Source organism: Mastomys coucha, unplaced genomic scaffold (assembly GCF_008632895.1).
Source record: "Mastomys coucha isolate ucsf_1 unplaced genomic scaffold, UCSF_Mcou_1 pScaffold9, whole genome shotgun sequence".
NCBI lineage: Eukaryota > Metazoa > Chordata > Mammalia > Rodentia > Muridae > Mastomys > Mastomys coucha.
In genome coordinates, this window is record NW_022196915.1 from 90,715,449 (window position 1) to 90,729,411 (window position 13,963).

Below are 13,963 nucleotides of genomic sequence, written 5' to 3' on the forward strand. Positions count from 1 at the left end.
AGAGAGAGAGAGAGAGAGAGAGACAGACACACGAAGTAGAATTACTGCTTTGCAAACACCTCCATTCCAGATTCCTTCCTTCCTGGGAAGCAGGTTATCTTTTCATATCCTCTGACTTGTTCCCAGTCAGTGCATATTCTTGATGGTCTTCTCTCGTACACTGAGTTAGGTAACCTGCAGCCACGTGGCCCTGAGGGAAACATCCCCAGCAAGGTAGAAAATACATTCTCTCCCATCCAATGACCCTGCTGTTTTGGAGGTGAAGAAGGTTGCACGCTTCTAAGATCAATGCCTTCTTCCTGGATCAATTCCTTCCTTGTGATGTCTTCTTGGAATTCCACATTTTAAGATGCCTCCATCCCTTGCCCAAACATCAATAAACCTGCACTTACACACATCAGCATGTGTGTTCGCACTCAGCCATCATTAAAGCTGCAATGAATAGTAATAGCACTTTACACAAAGGGTCGTTTTCTGTATCAGTTAGACTAATTGCAAGGTTTGGAGTGGGGCATATGCATGTGAGTGTATGAACAGGTATGCCTGCTAGTTCGCAAGCATCTGAAGGCCACATATATACTTTGGAAATGCTTCTCTGTCACTCTCCATTTTATTTTTTGGTACAGGGTCTCTCACTGAATAAGGAGCAAACTGCTTCCAATAGACTGGCTAGACACTGAGTCCCTGCAATCTGCGTGTGTCTGCTTCTCCACTCCATATTGGAATGACAGATATACAACAGGCTTGACTTTGGTGTGGGTGATGGATATCTGCTGAGGGTCCCATGCTTCTGAAGCAAAACCTTTACCCACAGAGTATGGCTCCCCCAAATCCCAACTGTAAGGTTTCAACATAACATATTAAATGTGTGCCATTAGAAACTATGGCCAGAGTTGATTAAGACCATCATTTGTGGCCTCAGCATAGCTGTATTCATTATGAATCTAAGTCAGCTTCACAAGGGAAGAATTCCTATCTGTTTTGTTCTTTGGATTTCACTAACACGTTAATGGAGTTTGGTACCAAAGAACTGCTTAACAAATACCTACTCGATGAATGAATCCCTAAGAAAACTCCTGGAATAGATATAATGATTTTGCTGTGAAAAAAAGAAGAAAAAATCTATCATTTCCAGGCTAGAATTCAGACTTGCAAACAGGGTGGCATTCTGCTCACTATGTCCCTTTCTTTCCCAGAGACCCCCACCCCCACCCCCGTACTTATTCACTCACTTCTGGGACCAGAAGGGCACCGTTTTTTCTCTCTGTGTTCCACGAATCTATCTTTACAAACCCGAGAAAGGAAGCTGCCAGGTTTTGCTCACACTGGAGTGCTCCAAGGCATTTCCAAAGTGTTGCTGTCCACTTGAGCAGCTGATAACAGTCCTTTGATGTAGAGCTTTGAACAAGAGATAAGAAATAGTTATCTAACCATGGCCTTTGCTGATAGTCAACAGGACCTTCTTGCTAGTTAAGCCATTAGATAGCATTTTCCATGTGGTTATCCGATCAACAGGAAAACTTACCCCCACATTGTGTAGAGGCCATAGAACGTATCTTCAAATTCCAAACTTCTCTCCCACTTTGTATTCCTTTACTGCCTCCCCTCCCCCTTTTCTGAGCTATATTGCAATCTATAAACACGAACAGTGGTAGTTTTCTACATTAGCCCCATTTTCTTAGGCTGTATTGCTTGAAATTAAATAGCCAGAGTGGAATTTTACACATCTTTCTTTTTGGTTAGAGAGTTTCAAACAAGAATCCAACAGAAAAGGTATTGTTTCAAAAAATGTCAGTCACAGATATTGGGAGACTTGTCCCAACTGAGAAAACTTGATAAAGCCACACAATTGTTGATGTTAAGACACATAGTACACTACCTACACCTGCAATCTCCTTTGGGGAGCGGAGTAAATGACCCTGTGTGTTTTGGAGTCTTCTGCTCTATTCTCATGCCATAAATGGCCTTCATGTAAATGCCCAGCAATGGGCTAATATTGCCATAGAAAAGGTTACTTTGTCTTTAAGGGATTTTTCTTAATTCTCTACCCACTTGTGATAATAATTTTTGACATTAATGTGTAATTTCAAAGTGAGATATCAAACTGAAGCACGCACTTCCAACAAGACCAAGAGAACAATTCCTCTGAGCTTTAGGTTTGGCCCACAGTCCCCAGCATGGAATAAACTCATTCCGAGAGTCATGGCTGCCAAGACAAATCCAAGGCTGATACATGCATGGGGATTGGGTCAATGGATGTTTTCATATTTCTCCTGTTCTTCAATTTACATAACCTGTATCTAGCAATCTCCACAAAACCTGCCATTTTGATAGGGACACATAGCGTCTCAGCTTTTCAAATAAATGCAGGTTTTCTGTTGGTTGGCACTGTGACTGCTCGAAGAATATTCAGACACACGGTGCTTCTCACAGTCCAGGCAGCTTTTCTCCGTTAATAGATTTCACTCCTCTACTGTTCCTCTATCCGCTCTTCACATGGTTAGTGCGTTGGGAGAGGCTAGTCACAGGGCTCATATGGAAACATTTTCATTTCAGTGAGGTTGGTTCGGATGTTTCCACCAATCTCTGTGCAGATCTATCTGGTTTCCTTTCCCCCTGGGGTTTGGACACTGGCTGCTGATCTCTGTCTGTGGTTTCGCTCTGGTTTTGCCTTCATGTTAAGCTTACTTCCTTGCTCTACCAAATTTAAGCTATCTCCCTCTGTAAGACCTCCTGGCTCCCAGTGTTTGAAAGCAGAGCCAGAGGCGAGGGCATCTCTTGTCAAAGGCAGACAGCGAAGGGCTGACCAGCCTGGTGGCTTGCTCTAGTCACCCCCTCTCGCCAGGATGGCTGCAGGTTCCTGGAGTCTGACAATGTGCTGTCATGCGGATTACACGGCTTAGCTTGGGGGAGGTTAGGTAACTGGAGTCCTGGCTGCTGTCAGGTCGACTGTTCACACACTGGTTTTTGGGTCCCCTCCAGCATTCTCTAATGTAATCCAGGCATGTTGTTGCAGGTTGTCTTTGAGAAGGGGCTACTTACTTGTCACTTGAAATATTTTTTATGGGGAAAAAAAAGTCAATAAATGAGAAAACATGGCATAAAGAGGAGGCAATGTGAGGGTGGGAGAAAAGGAAGAACGAAACAGGCGTGACCCAAATGCAAGCTCGCGTTCTGTGCATGCGTGCTTTAGGGAGCCAGGGTTCTGTTTTACACAGGAACTTGGATGGCTGTGCATGCTTGGGGTTTTGCTTTCCTAGGGAACCACTAAGCTCCAGTGAATTCAAAGGCAGTGGAACACAGCCGACCCTGAGCAGGAGAAAGGAACTGGTGGAGACCTGTATGAGAGTGTCTGGGAACGTGTTCCTAAGGCAGTCACATAGACACCACTGTGGCTATGAAGAGAAGCTGGGTCCGAAGGAGGAGCAGGGAGAAGCTGCAGATTCTCATCAAGGGCTTTCCCAGACTAGCCTTTTTTCCTTCGGACCCTTGCTCTAATCCCATCCTGGGATCTTTAAAGGTACTTAACCCTGGGGAACTGCTTACATTCTGGAATGTAAACAAGCATACCTCACACAAACATCTTTGAGAAATTTAAAAGAAATGCAGGGTTCATGGAAGCCCGCAGCTCTTTTTTTTTTTAATTTTCTGATAATTTATTAATTGTGTAGCACCCTCCCCATGCGCACTCAGCCTACTACCCTCACAGATACACTTGTGTACAGCACTGAATTCCAGCATGCTGCAGCGGTTCCTTCTCTTTGCCCGACTTCACCAGTAGGTAGGCGATAGCCAAAATCAGTCCAGCCAGAGGCAAAACAAAAACAGGAGGGAAAATGTGCTTGTGAAATCTGGTGATCAGTTGCAGCCTTGGGGAGTTGATATAAGCTCTCTACAACCGAGGGTCTTGATTGGTCAAGACTTCACAACATTATGAATGTTGGTACAACTCTGTGTGGTTTTCATGTGTATGTGCTTGTGGTGTGTGTGTGTGTGTGTGTGTGTGTGTGTGTGTGTGTGTGTGTGTGAAGGGATGCAGGTATGTCTGCTGGTTCCATGCATGCTTGCCTGGTTGAGACAAGTAGACACGTCCTTGGGTGCCACTCCTTAAGTGCCTTTCATCTTTTTCCTTGAGACGAGTTCTCTCCGTGGCCTGTACTTTCACTGTGTAGGCTAAACCAGCTGACCAGTGAGTTCTGCCGCCCTACAGCTTGGGTTGCAAGCATGTACCACTACACTCAGCTTTTTTTTTACGTTCTTTCTAAACTCAGATTCTCTTGTTTGAGAGGCAAGCACATTTATTACCCACTGAGCCACCTCCCTCTCCCTAAGAGCCTGTTATAGATACATACATCTATCTATCTATCTATCTATCTATCTATCTATCTATCTATCTATCTATCTATGCATACATACATATACACACATGTGAACATATATTTTATATTTATATTAATTTATAGATAATGAGTATGTATTCATGTTAAAGTATGTAGTTTGATGTCTGATACATTATAGTACCCAATAAATGGCATTTCCTATATTTCCACTTCCTATATTAGATTGGGATTTATGAAAATCTGAAAACTGAAGAGCTTTGAAGAATGCCTTTTCTCTTAATTTCTTAATTACTTACAGTTGCAAATTGGGATAATTTATTAGGATAATATCTATATATTTTCTTGATCTTTTATTTCCAGTGATTAGATAAGCCTTATCAACGATTAGTTTTTCAATAAGATTGTGAAGAAAAATGGTAACAGAGAAATAATGTATGTATTTGGTCTAACGTATACATCCCTATTTCTAAAACCACGTCACTGGATTTTCCAACTAACCCCCAAAATAGATAATCCATCTCTGATACTGTTTATTAACCTAGTAAGATTTCCTCTGGCCCCAGTTTCCTAGCCAATGAACTGAAAAGTAAGAACGCGGTCATGAACACCCCTTCAGGATTCCCTGCCAGGTTCATGCTTTAGCTTTAGATGTCCCTTCTTTCTTTTTCTCTTCTTCTCCTGACTTCTCCCAGCTGTTACCACTGTCTCATGATGCTGTCACCTCCCACAGCTTCCTGGAGAAACTGTCCCAGTAATAGGTTGGGGTGGGGGTAGATGGGTGGGGGTGCACAGCTAGGTTTCATCTGAGTCAGTAGCCATATGGCCCCATATTCATGCCCGTGTAATTTTTTCCTCACAAGTAGTTGTTAATTCTGTTTTCGATAGTTAGGTTTTAAAGGTGTGTGTGTGTGTGTGTGTGTGTGTGTGTGTGTGTGTAATGCTTAACCGGAGAGACTGAAGAGAGCAGGCGTGGTTGCTATGAGCTTTGCAACATGCACACGAGCGTGCACGCGCGCGCACACAAATACACCGACAAAGGGATAAATTGAAAAAGAAAGCAGTAACCCCTTGTTTGGTTCAGCAGTCTGGTCAGCCCCGCACATGAGGAAGTGCGCCTTTGTCCCTTTGTGCGCCTTGTTTTCTTCTTCATTGTCTTTCGGGGTAAAATCTAGGGGAAATTCACCTGTCTGATGCAAAGTTAAACTGCTGGCTTTAATGTGACTGCATGGGAACTCGGGTTTATTAATGAATACAACATACCCTCTTTGATTTGAAAGCTTTCACCCTGCTGAAAAGATTCAAAAGGCATCGCTTCCTGCACCAGCGGTATTCCTTTATCCCTCTCAGTGGTTCACCCCTACCCAGCTGCTATATCTCATTAACAAGCATTTGACCACTGCAGCCGGCCTGGGAGTGTTGACACTTGAAAAGCCCAGGCAGGCGTGGGCAGGCCATCAGCTATGGCAACAGGAAACTGCCCCGGAGACAACACTGAGAAAACGGCAGCTGCAAAAGCCAAGTCCGGGTAGACATAAAGGGCCGCCTGTGCCCACGTTGGTCTGGGGTATCGGTGCGTGCCTGTGGATCTGAATTGGCGGAGTCTATTTACTCATGCATGGGCTGTAAGTCTTGCCATCGGTGTGTATCAGACTCTCTGGGCTTTTTGACAACTGAGGATGGATTTTTATTTTGACTTACAATGTTCTTATGCATAGCCCTGGGTTTAAAAAAAAAAAAAAAAAAAAAAAAAAACCTTCTTGTTCTCCAAACAATGTAAGCTGTTGTTTATGCACAGAAGAATGCTCACGAGAGTGTCAGGCTTGACGCACACATTCCACTCTCTTGGACATCATGTGTACAAGGAAAAACTTATGTGCCTGGATTCTCATACATTTTTCATGCTACCACATTATTTTTCAAAAACAAGCCAACCCGTGAAATTATCTTATAAATATGTGAGATTGCTGTAATCGCTTCTGGTTTAGGCTTCAAGCTAGGATGGTTTAAGTAGACTATGTTAAGAATAAAAGTATTGTTCCAGTTGTATAAACTTAGCTCCAACAGTTCTGTGGCAGACTCTGTATGCGTTATTGTTGGTTATAGTGATTTTGAGTACAGATTTAAACAACATTGATTTCTTACTCTCAGTAGTATGCTTCTGAATCAACTTCTACGTGTTTGTGTAGTCATTAGAGGAATCTTAGATTACAAACTATCTCATGTAAAACCTGGGGCAGGAATTTTCCAAACATGTAAGTCCATTTTCAAGGTGTTCTGGTGGCCAGGTGACTCTAGCCGACAGTTCCCACCTCCCAGGAACTGTGTTGCATTCATGTTCAAAATTGACCCCTTGAAAGCCATGATTAAAAAGATAGCTCCCCAATAGAGGAAGAAAGAACGCTATTTTTTTTTTAAAGATGAATTCTGTGAGTTCCAAGTGACATTAGGTGACTGCGTGCAGAGTGGTGAATTATTTTCCTGTCACCTTCAGTACAATAGACAATTGGTGATTATGACATTGTAGTATGTCATTACCTTAATTCTTTTTAGTAATTTAGATTTGTGAACATTTGCCCATCAGTCATCAAAAATAAAACCCTCTCCTACATTATTCACGTTGCTACATTGTCTACGGCTCTGTCTAAAATAGTTAAGTAATTAGGAAGCGTTTTTGTCTTCAGTTATTGGGGAGGGTCAGGAAAGGAGCTGCTGAGAGCACCTCCAGCTCCCCAGTTCTGCTTTCCTCCACGCTCCTCTTTCACTTCCTGCTCCTGGGGAAGAACAGGGAGCAGCAGCTGGCATGGATGTTTAGGTTCCTGACACAATATGGCCACGATAGAAATGTGTTCCTGAGAGCCATTCAGATATTTCCATTGGACTTCCGATTTTCCATCCTGGTGGCGCTGGGTCAAATTCACATTCGCTAGACAGAAAGAGAACCAACTCTGCAAGCAGATGGTGAGAGGAGCTAATTCCAGGTCTACCACTCTCCTCCCTCCAGACAAGACCCAGTTTTCTGTACCCCTGACTCCTTATCTGCTAAGCAGGGATGTCTTAGGTTGAGTTTCCATTGCTGTGAAGGGACACCATGACCGAGGAAACTCCTATAAAGGACAGTACTTCATTGGGACTAGGCGAGAGGTCCAGAGGTTCAGTCCATCATCGTTATGGCAGGAAGCATGGCAGTGTCCAGGTAGACATGGTGCTGGAGAAGGAGCTGAGAGTTCTGCATACTTGGTCTCAAGGCAGCCAGGAGAAGGCTGTCTCATGGGCAGCTAGGAGGAGGATGACAAAGCCCACCCCAACAATGACACACTTCCTCCAAAAAGGCCACACCTACTCCAATAAGAACACACCTCCTAATAGTGCCACTCCCTGAATCAAGCATGTTCAAAACATCCCAAGGGAGAAGAATAGTACTAACCTAGAGTGTTGGGCAGTTTAGAAGGACATACACACATAACATCTATACCCATATTCACACATATGTATATATCACACAAAAACCAACATATCCACTGTTTATGAAGGCTTTGGAACCTCTAGGCCGTAGAATCCTGCTGGAGGACGTCACTGTGGGCAAGCTCTGAGACTCTGTAGCCTCCCTCACCTTGCCTCCTGCTCACTTTTTTTCTTCAGGTCAGATCTGATTAGCCAGCTTCCTCCTCTGGCCATGCGGTGCCAAGCCTTCCCTGACGTGATAGGCAGAGTCCTTAGTGGTTCGCTCCGGAAGCACACGGGCACAAACTCTTCCTCTTAGAACTGCTGTTGGCCAAGACATCACAACAACAGAAAAGTCATTCAGATATGCCGGATAAGTTCCGCTGTGATTTTCTGTTGGTATTTTTTCCTAACATTCATTTGATATTTCAGCTTGAAATTTTCTGTTTGGGTCTTGTGTGTGTATGTGTGTGTGTGTGTGTGTGTGTCTCCATCTGTGTTTTATCAACCTTATCTTGTTCAGTCACTTACTGTTTCTCTGATTTCATTAAACTCTGGATATTTCTCTCAAAGTTGTTTGTCTTCCAAGAGAAATCTGAATTATTTGGAAAATTCGTGTTACTGTATTTCTTTGGGGTAACCTACTGGGAGATTATTCTGCTTCTCTGGTGGTGTTAGATCTTTAGTGTTTCACATTAATTACTGCCTAAAGTTGAGACCTACACACTTGACAAAGCAAAGACTTATTCTGGTCTTTGTAGAGTTATTTATTGGGCATATTCCTTTGCCAGTCTGTCTACTCAGACTTTATGGGTAGGCCATCTGGCATGGTCTGAAGTGAAATTACTGATAGAGTCCTTAGACAGGCTTGAATGTTGTCTGGCTAGCATTGGAGGCTTATCTGTGAGACCAGCAGCATGGGCATGGAGTCTGGATCTACCAGGATTGGCCTGCTGATAGGATCTATAATAGTAAGTCTAAAGAAATATCTATAGAAGCCTTCTGATTTCTCAGAGCTTACATGGGGCTCATATGGACTAAGTACATGAGTGCTGGTCAGCTATTGGGATAAAGACTTTACCTATCAGAACTGGGCTTGAAGCTAAGTTCACAAAAGCTGGTCTGGATCCTCAAGTCCTTGCTGGAAACTTCAGCCCAGAGATCTACTGGGATCCTGTAGAAATTACAAAAGACAGCTAAGGAGTAAATATATTGTAACAAATGAAATAGTGCGAGCATAATTTGATATGCAAAGAAGGAAGTATTTGACTCTTCTTCTGAGTGTGATTGGCAGTGTCATGGAAGGTCATCATCAGGACTGTGGCTGGGTGGACAGGGAAGAGAATACTTCCTGTGGCATCTATGGGAAGACTCGTTTCAGTTTTTTATGCTAAGAAATGTTGTGATGAGGCCCATGTCTGCTAAGAGTGGTCTGGTAGCATTGTGGTCAGAGCTTTTAAAGGTGGGCTTGACAGGGACTGGATCTGTAGAGGCCATTGCAGAGTTCTGAAAGTACTGAATGACGATGACGATGACGACGACGATGATGATGATGATGATGGCAAAGATGGAGGTGATGGAACAGAAATGCTTACTTGGGGAAAGGCCCTCTAAGGAAATGGTGTTTGCATAGGCAAGTGAATAGATAGATTACAAAAGTAGAAGTGGAGATGTTGGTATTCCAAGCTAAAGATATGGCACAGATGAGAAAAAAAAATTCAAATCATTCTCACACTACATCATGTCTTTGGGGGGGGGTATTTATTTTTAATTATTTATTTTTTTATAAAAATAACAGTGTGTTGAATATAATATAGTAGGAAGAATGAGTAGTTAGGAGAAGTGTTTCAGAAGTTGAATTTTCCTCTCATTTTTAGATGGCGAACACAGGAGTCAGCCACCAATGGTCGGATGAGGGAGAAGCTTCGTGTTAGCTACCCTTTGCTCAGTGGCTGTGGCCTGCAGCTTATGTTTCCTTCTTACTGGAAGCCATCTTGTAAGAAAAGAGGAAAAGGACCAGGATACTATTTTTTACTAGTATAGCCTGTCTTCTAGGTAGAGAGTTCATGTGAGGTCTGGAACTCGAAATTGTAGGTACTGGCAGAAAAGGACCTATGAGAAGTAGAAATAAATATTAATTAATAACTTTTGTCAGTGTGGTTTGTTACCCACACCAATGGTTTATATTCCCAAATGAAGCTGATGTCTTTATATGTTACTATGCCTGAAATAGCACAATAGCTTGGCCACTGCCTAACTTCCTGGCAGTTAATCCCGAGCTATTACTTACTAATTTTGTGTTCTATCTTGGCTGCTCTGGTCCCAGTTGGGCATCCCTCTGGGCCAAGCTCGGGCTCCTTCACAGGACAGCCCTGCCTCTCTGTCCTGCACTCTTCTCAGGCATGACATCTCTCCTCCACACTCTCCTAGCCTGTTGGATCTCCTGCTTCTCTTCCTGCTCCTGATCCCAAGCCCCGCCTCTGTCTGTCCTCCCCAGCTATTGGCTGTTGGCATCTTTATTTACCAATCAGAACCAACAGGGGGCAGGTTCCCAGAAGCTAAGTGCCTTTACACTTGTGTAAACAGGTTTGTGTGTGTGTGTGTGTGGGGGGAATATATTAGCATTCATAACACAAGCAGCTACAATGGATGACAAGACAATGGACTATCATTTTTTAGAGCAATAGGTTAAATTGAAGCTATATTATAAAAGCCCCCAAAAGCCCATATAGGGAATTTAAGTTAATTTAGTATTTTCGTGGGAATCGCTACTAATTTCTGAGCAGCTGTGGTGGTCTATGAGAAGAGATCAGAACTGAAGATGCTTTTGGTCGAGGAGAAAGCAGAATTCTAGGTTTAGGACATCCTGACCCAGCAGAATTTATGGGACATAATAGATAACTGGCAATATAACTTCAAGATCTCAAGCTTTATGGAATATGTTTAGTAAAAGTTATAGTTCAGGGAGCTGGAGATATGGCTTGGTAGTAGAGCATTTGCCCAGCATGCATGAGATCTTAGTCTCAACTGCTTGCACACACACACACACACACACACACACACACACACACACAGTTGCAATGCTGTTGTGAAAGGGGAAGGTGACCTGACAGATGCCTGGCTCTGTGGTCCCAGAAGGACTCTCACATCAGACAGACAAGGGAGACGATAGAAGAAAGCATGGGGAGAGTAGGCATTTGGAAACATTCCTGCTGGGAGGTTTTTGATTTAGTTTTGCTTGTTTTGAGATAGGGGCTTGTTGTGACGCTGAGGCTTGAACTAGATCCCCCTGCTCCAGCCTCTGAGAGGAAGGCGTGCATGCTTAGCAATGTGATGTTTTGTTGATACAAAAACAGATGTTATGGAAGGAGGAAAGGAGAATAGTAAGATCCAGAAAAGATCACCATACAATTTATCCTCTAAAAATGGAGCAGTTTTGAGAAGGAAAGGGATTGATATTAAAACTATGTTGAAAACAATATGTTGCACTAAGAGTCTCCCCTGTTATCTGAGAGGAGCTGACGTGACAGTGAGCGAAGGCACCCTGTGGAGGGTCTCTGGAGTTAGTGTTTGACAATGCAGAAAATCTGGAAGGAACAGGAGGAAAGATACTAAGATAGACCTGCGTAGGCTACAGAACTCAGTGCAGTAACCTTGGTAACCACACGGGGTTTACTGAACAAGCCAACCATGCCAGGTCCAGAAATTCTACTGGCTTCAATGAAGGACTATCCCAGTAGAACTGTTCTACATTTCAAAGCTCATATCCAGAGAGTGTCTGGTTTTGAGTATCTGGCTAGCCTTGAATCTTGTTCCACACAGTGACACATACATTTTTCTCACATCAGAAGTCCTTTCCCTGAAGCCTTCACTAGCTCTTTCAGAATGTCTCAGAACCGTTTCATAGCAGAGTGACAACCAGATGTCCACGCTTGGGGTTTACAGGTGTCTCTAGAGTGGACCCTCGTCATTTCTACAACTGGGAAACATATTTAAAGTTTGCAGCATGACAGGCTATGTGATTTTGGGATAGAACTGGATTTTACAGTCGGTTGTATGTCTTTAATAATTCATGTGCTAAGAGAATAAGAATAATAAGGCAAAACAAACCATGCTGCGTGAAATATTTTAGGAGGTTTATTTGGTGCAGCTTGAATTGAGAAGGGAGAACTACATTCTTTGTTAAATTTAATTTGTTATGAAAATACTACTTCTTGCATTGTCATGCCCTGTCCCAAAACAAACAAATGAACAAACAAAAAAACAGACTTAAGGATGTTATGTTATCCAGTGCCTCAAGCAGTGACAATTTTCTGCTGGCTTTTAAGTTAAACTGCTTCTCAGACTTCAGTCATCTTGACAACCATACATCACATATTGGCTGAGATATTGAACTCCCTCACACCAAATGGTTCTGAAGCGCTTCTGGATATTGTCCTCAAGAACCCTGGGTAACTCTAGATCTTGCCACAAATCCTGACTGGGTAATGAATTCTGTTTACTTAGATAAAACCATCAATCAGACAAATAATCATTTTGTGTCTCTAGTTATTCATCATAAAATGAGTCCTGCTGGTTGAGCTCTTCCTGCTGTTATGGATCTACTGGAGCAAATGTATACGTCTGAACATAAAACTGAATATGGTGATCAACGGGAGGGTCGTGCATGTCAAAATGTATATACACTTTTACAATATTTGCAAGGCATCATTGACTTGAGAGGCAAGCATGCGATCAATTTTCTAAGTAAAACATAGTAAAAATCATTTTCTTCAAAGAAATATTCTCCAAGGCCTCTAATATCAAGTCAACCCCAAAGGAATTCTCTGCAGTCATTGGAATCAGTTACCATTAGCCTGCTTGGTTGAAATCTCAGACTCACTGGTGTGTTGAAGTGGGACAGACACTAAAGCACAGTGATCAAAGGCCCTCAGATTTGTAGCAAGGAGCAACCTTAAACAGGGGAACTGGTTAGAGTCCAGTTGAGGTTTGGAACCTGGGCACTGACATCAACTCCATGCCCCTGTCCCCAGGTGTTCAAGTCAAGCAACAGGTTCCTCTTGATGAGAAAACCAGAACACTTCAGATACCAGTAGCCGGACATAGGGGCTGACATGTAAGCCAGCAAAATGACATAAGTTTCGGGCTTCTTCTAGAAAACTCCAGACTGCTTGTGTCTATAGGGCACATTGTTGCATGCACAGGTCATTTAGAAATGGCAAAGATGTTCCTAGGGTCACAAATCTGGCTCTAATACCTGCAATTTGTATAGGTGATAGATGGGTTTTAGTGAAAGGGAGAGACATTTATGGGAAAAAAGAGAAGGTAAACTGTTCACTGTGCAAATGTTGACCTGGATTTTCCTTCCTTAGCAGGGGGATTATAGGAATCAGGACCAGTAGCCTCTATTGTGTTTCCTTTGTAGCCCTATCCAGCTTCCTTCAAGATCCCCAGCAACAACAGAGAACATTGCTCAGTACCAGCTGCTTAGGTGCCACTTATACGTTCTAGAGTTCAGTTTTCAAACCTTGGATCGTCATTAGCTTGAGTGCACTGATGCAGCCTATAGTAAAAGGGTATTGGAAACTGTGCTGGGTAGAGAACTCTGCAATGATGACTGTATTGGGCGCTTAAAGAGAAGTTTATGGTGTCTGCATAGAAGGAATTCTGTGAAAAGACCCCAAGGTGATGGAGTTCCATTGAGTTTCCATTCTCAAATAAAGATGGTACCTTAGGTGTCAGAAGAGGCTGCTCCACAAGTCTTCAACCTTCCTGTCATTTACTTAGGTCATTGTGGCATGGCCATGCAGAAACTCTTCAATGTACAGTGTGTGTCCACCTCAGGCATTTGAGTGTAGGAACTATGTAGGATCACGTTCCAGTTGATTAACAAATTATATTAGAAGTATTTATACCTCCATTGTATAACTAACATTTTGCTCTAAGATAACATTTGGATAAATTCTCCTGTTTTGGGTGCCACTGGATAGGACAAGTATATTGTCATAATACAGAAGAGAGAAATCCATCAAGCTTTTTTTCCTCTTGATTTTATGGTCCTAAAAGCTTCATTTCAGGAATCGAATCTTTGATTTATGAGCTTGTTTGACTGCTGTTTTCCATAGTGTACTTTATAAGACATTTAAATGTCTTCATGTGCTTGTGATCACATCTTTCTCCCT

General features: G+C 42.7%; 1 long non-coding RNA gene and 1 pseudogene across 5 annotated transcripts in view; both read right to left on the minus strand.

Annotated features, from left to right (window-relative positions):
- LOC116084212 overlaps positions 1 to 5,649 on the minus strand; it is a 14,426-nt pseudogene extending 8,777 nt beyond the window's left edge.
- A 2,163-nt stretch (positions 5,650 to 7,812) lies between these two features.
- Positions 7,813 to 13,963, minus strand: part of LOC116085019 — a 45,886-nt gene continuing 39,735 nt past the window's right edge. For 4 of the 5 annotated variants that reach the window (XR_004116359.1, XR_004116357.1, XR_004116361.1 and 1 more), the window contains one exon: positions 9,524 to 9,893. This is a non-coding gene — a long non-coding RNA (uncharacterized LOC116085019). Of the gene's footprint in view, positions 8,106 to 8,862; positions 8,956 to 9,523; positions 9,894 to 13,963 lie in introns of those variants that run through there. The other variant, XR_004116360.1, reaches the window with a different exon arrangement.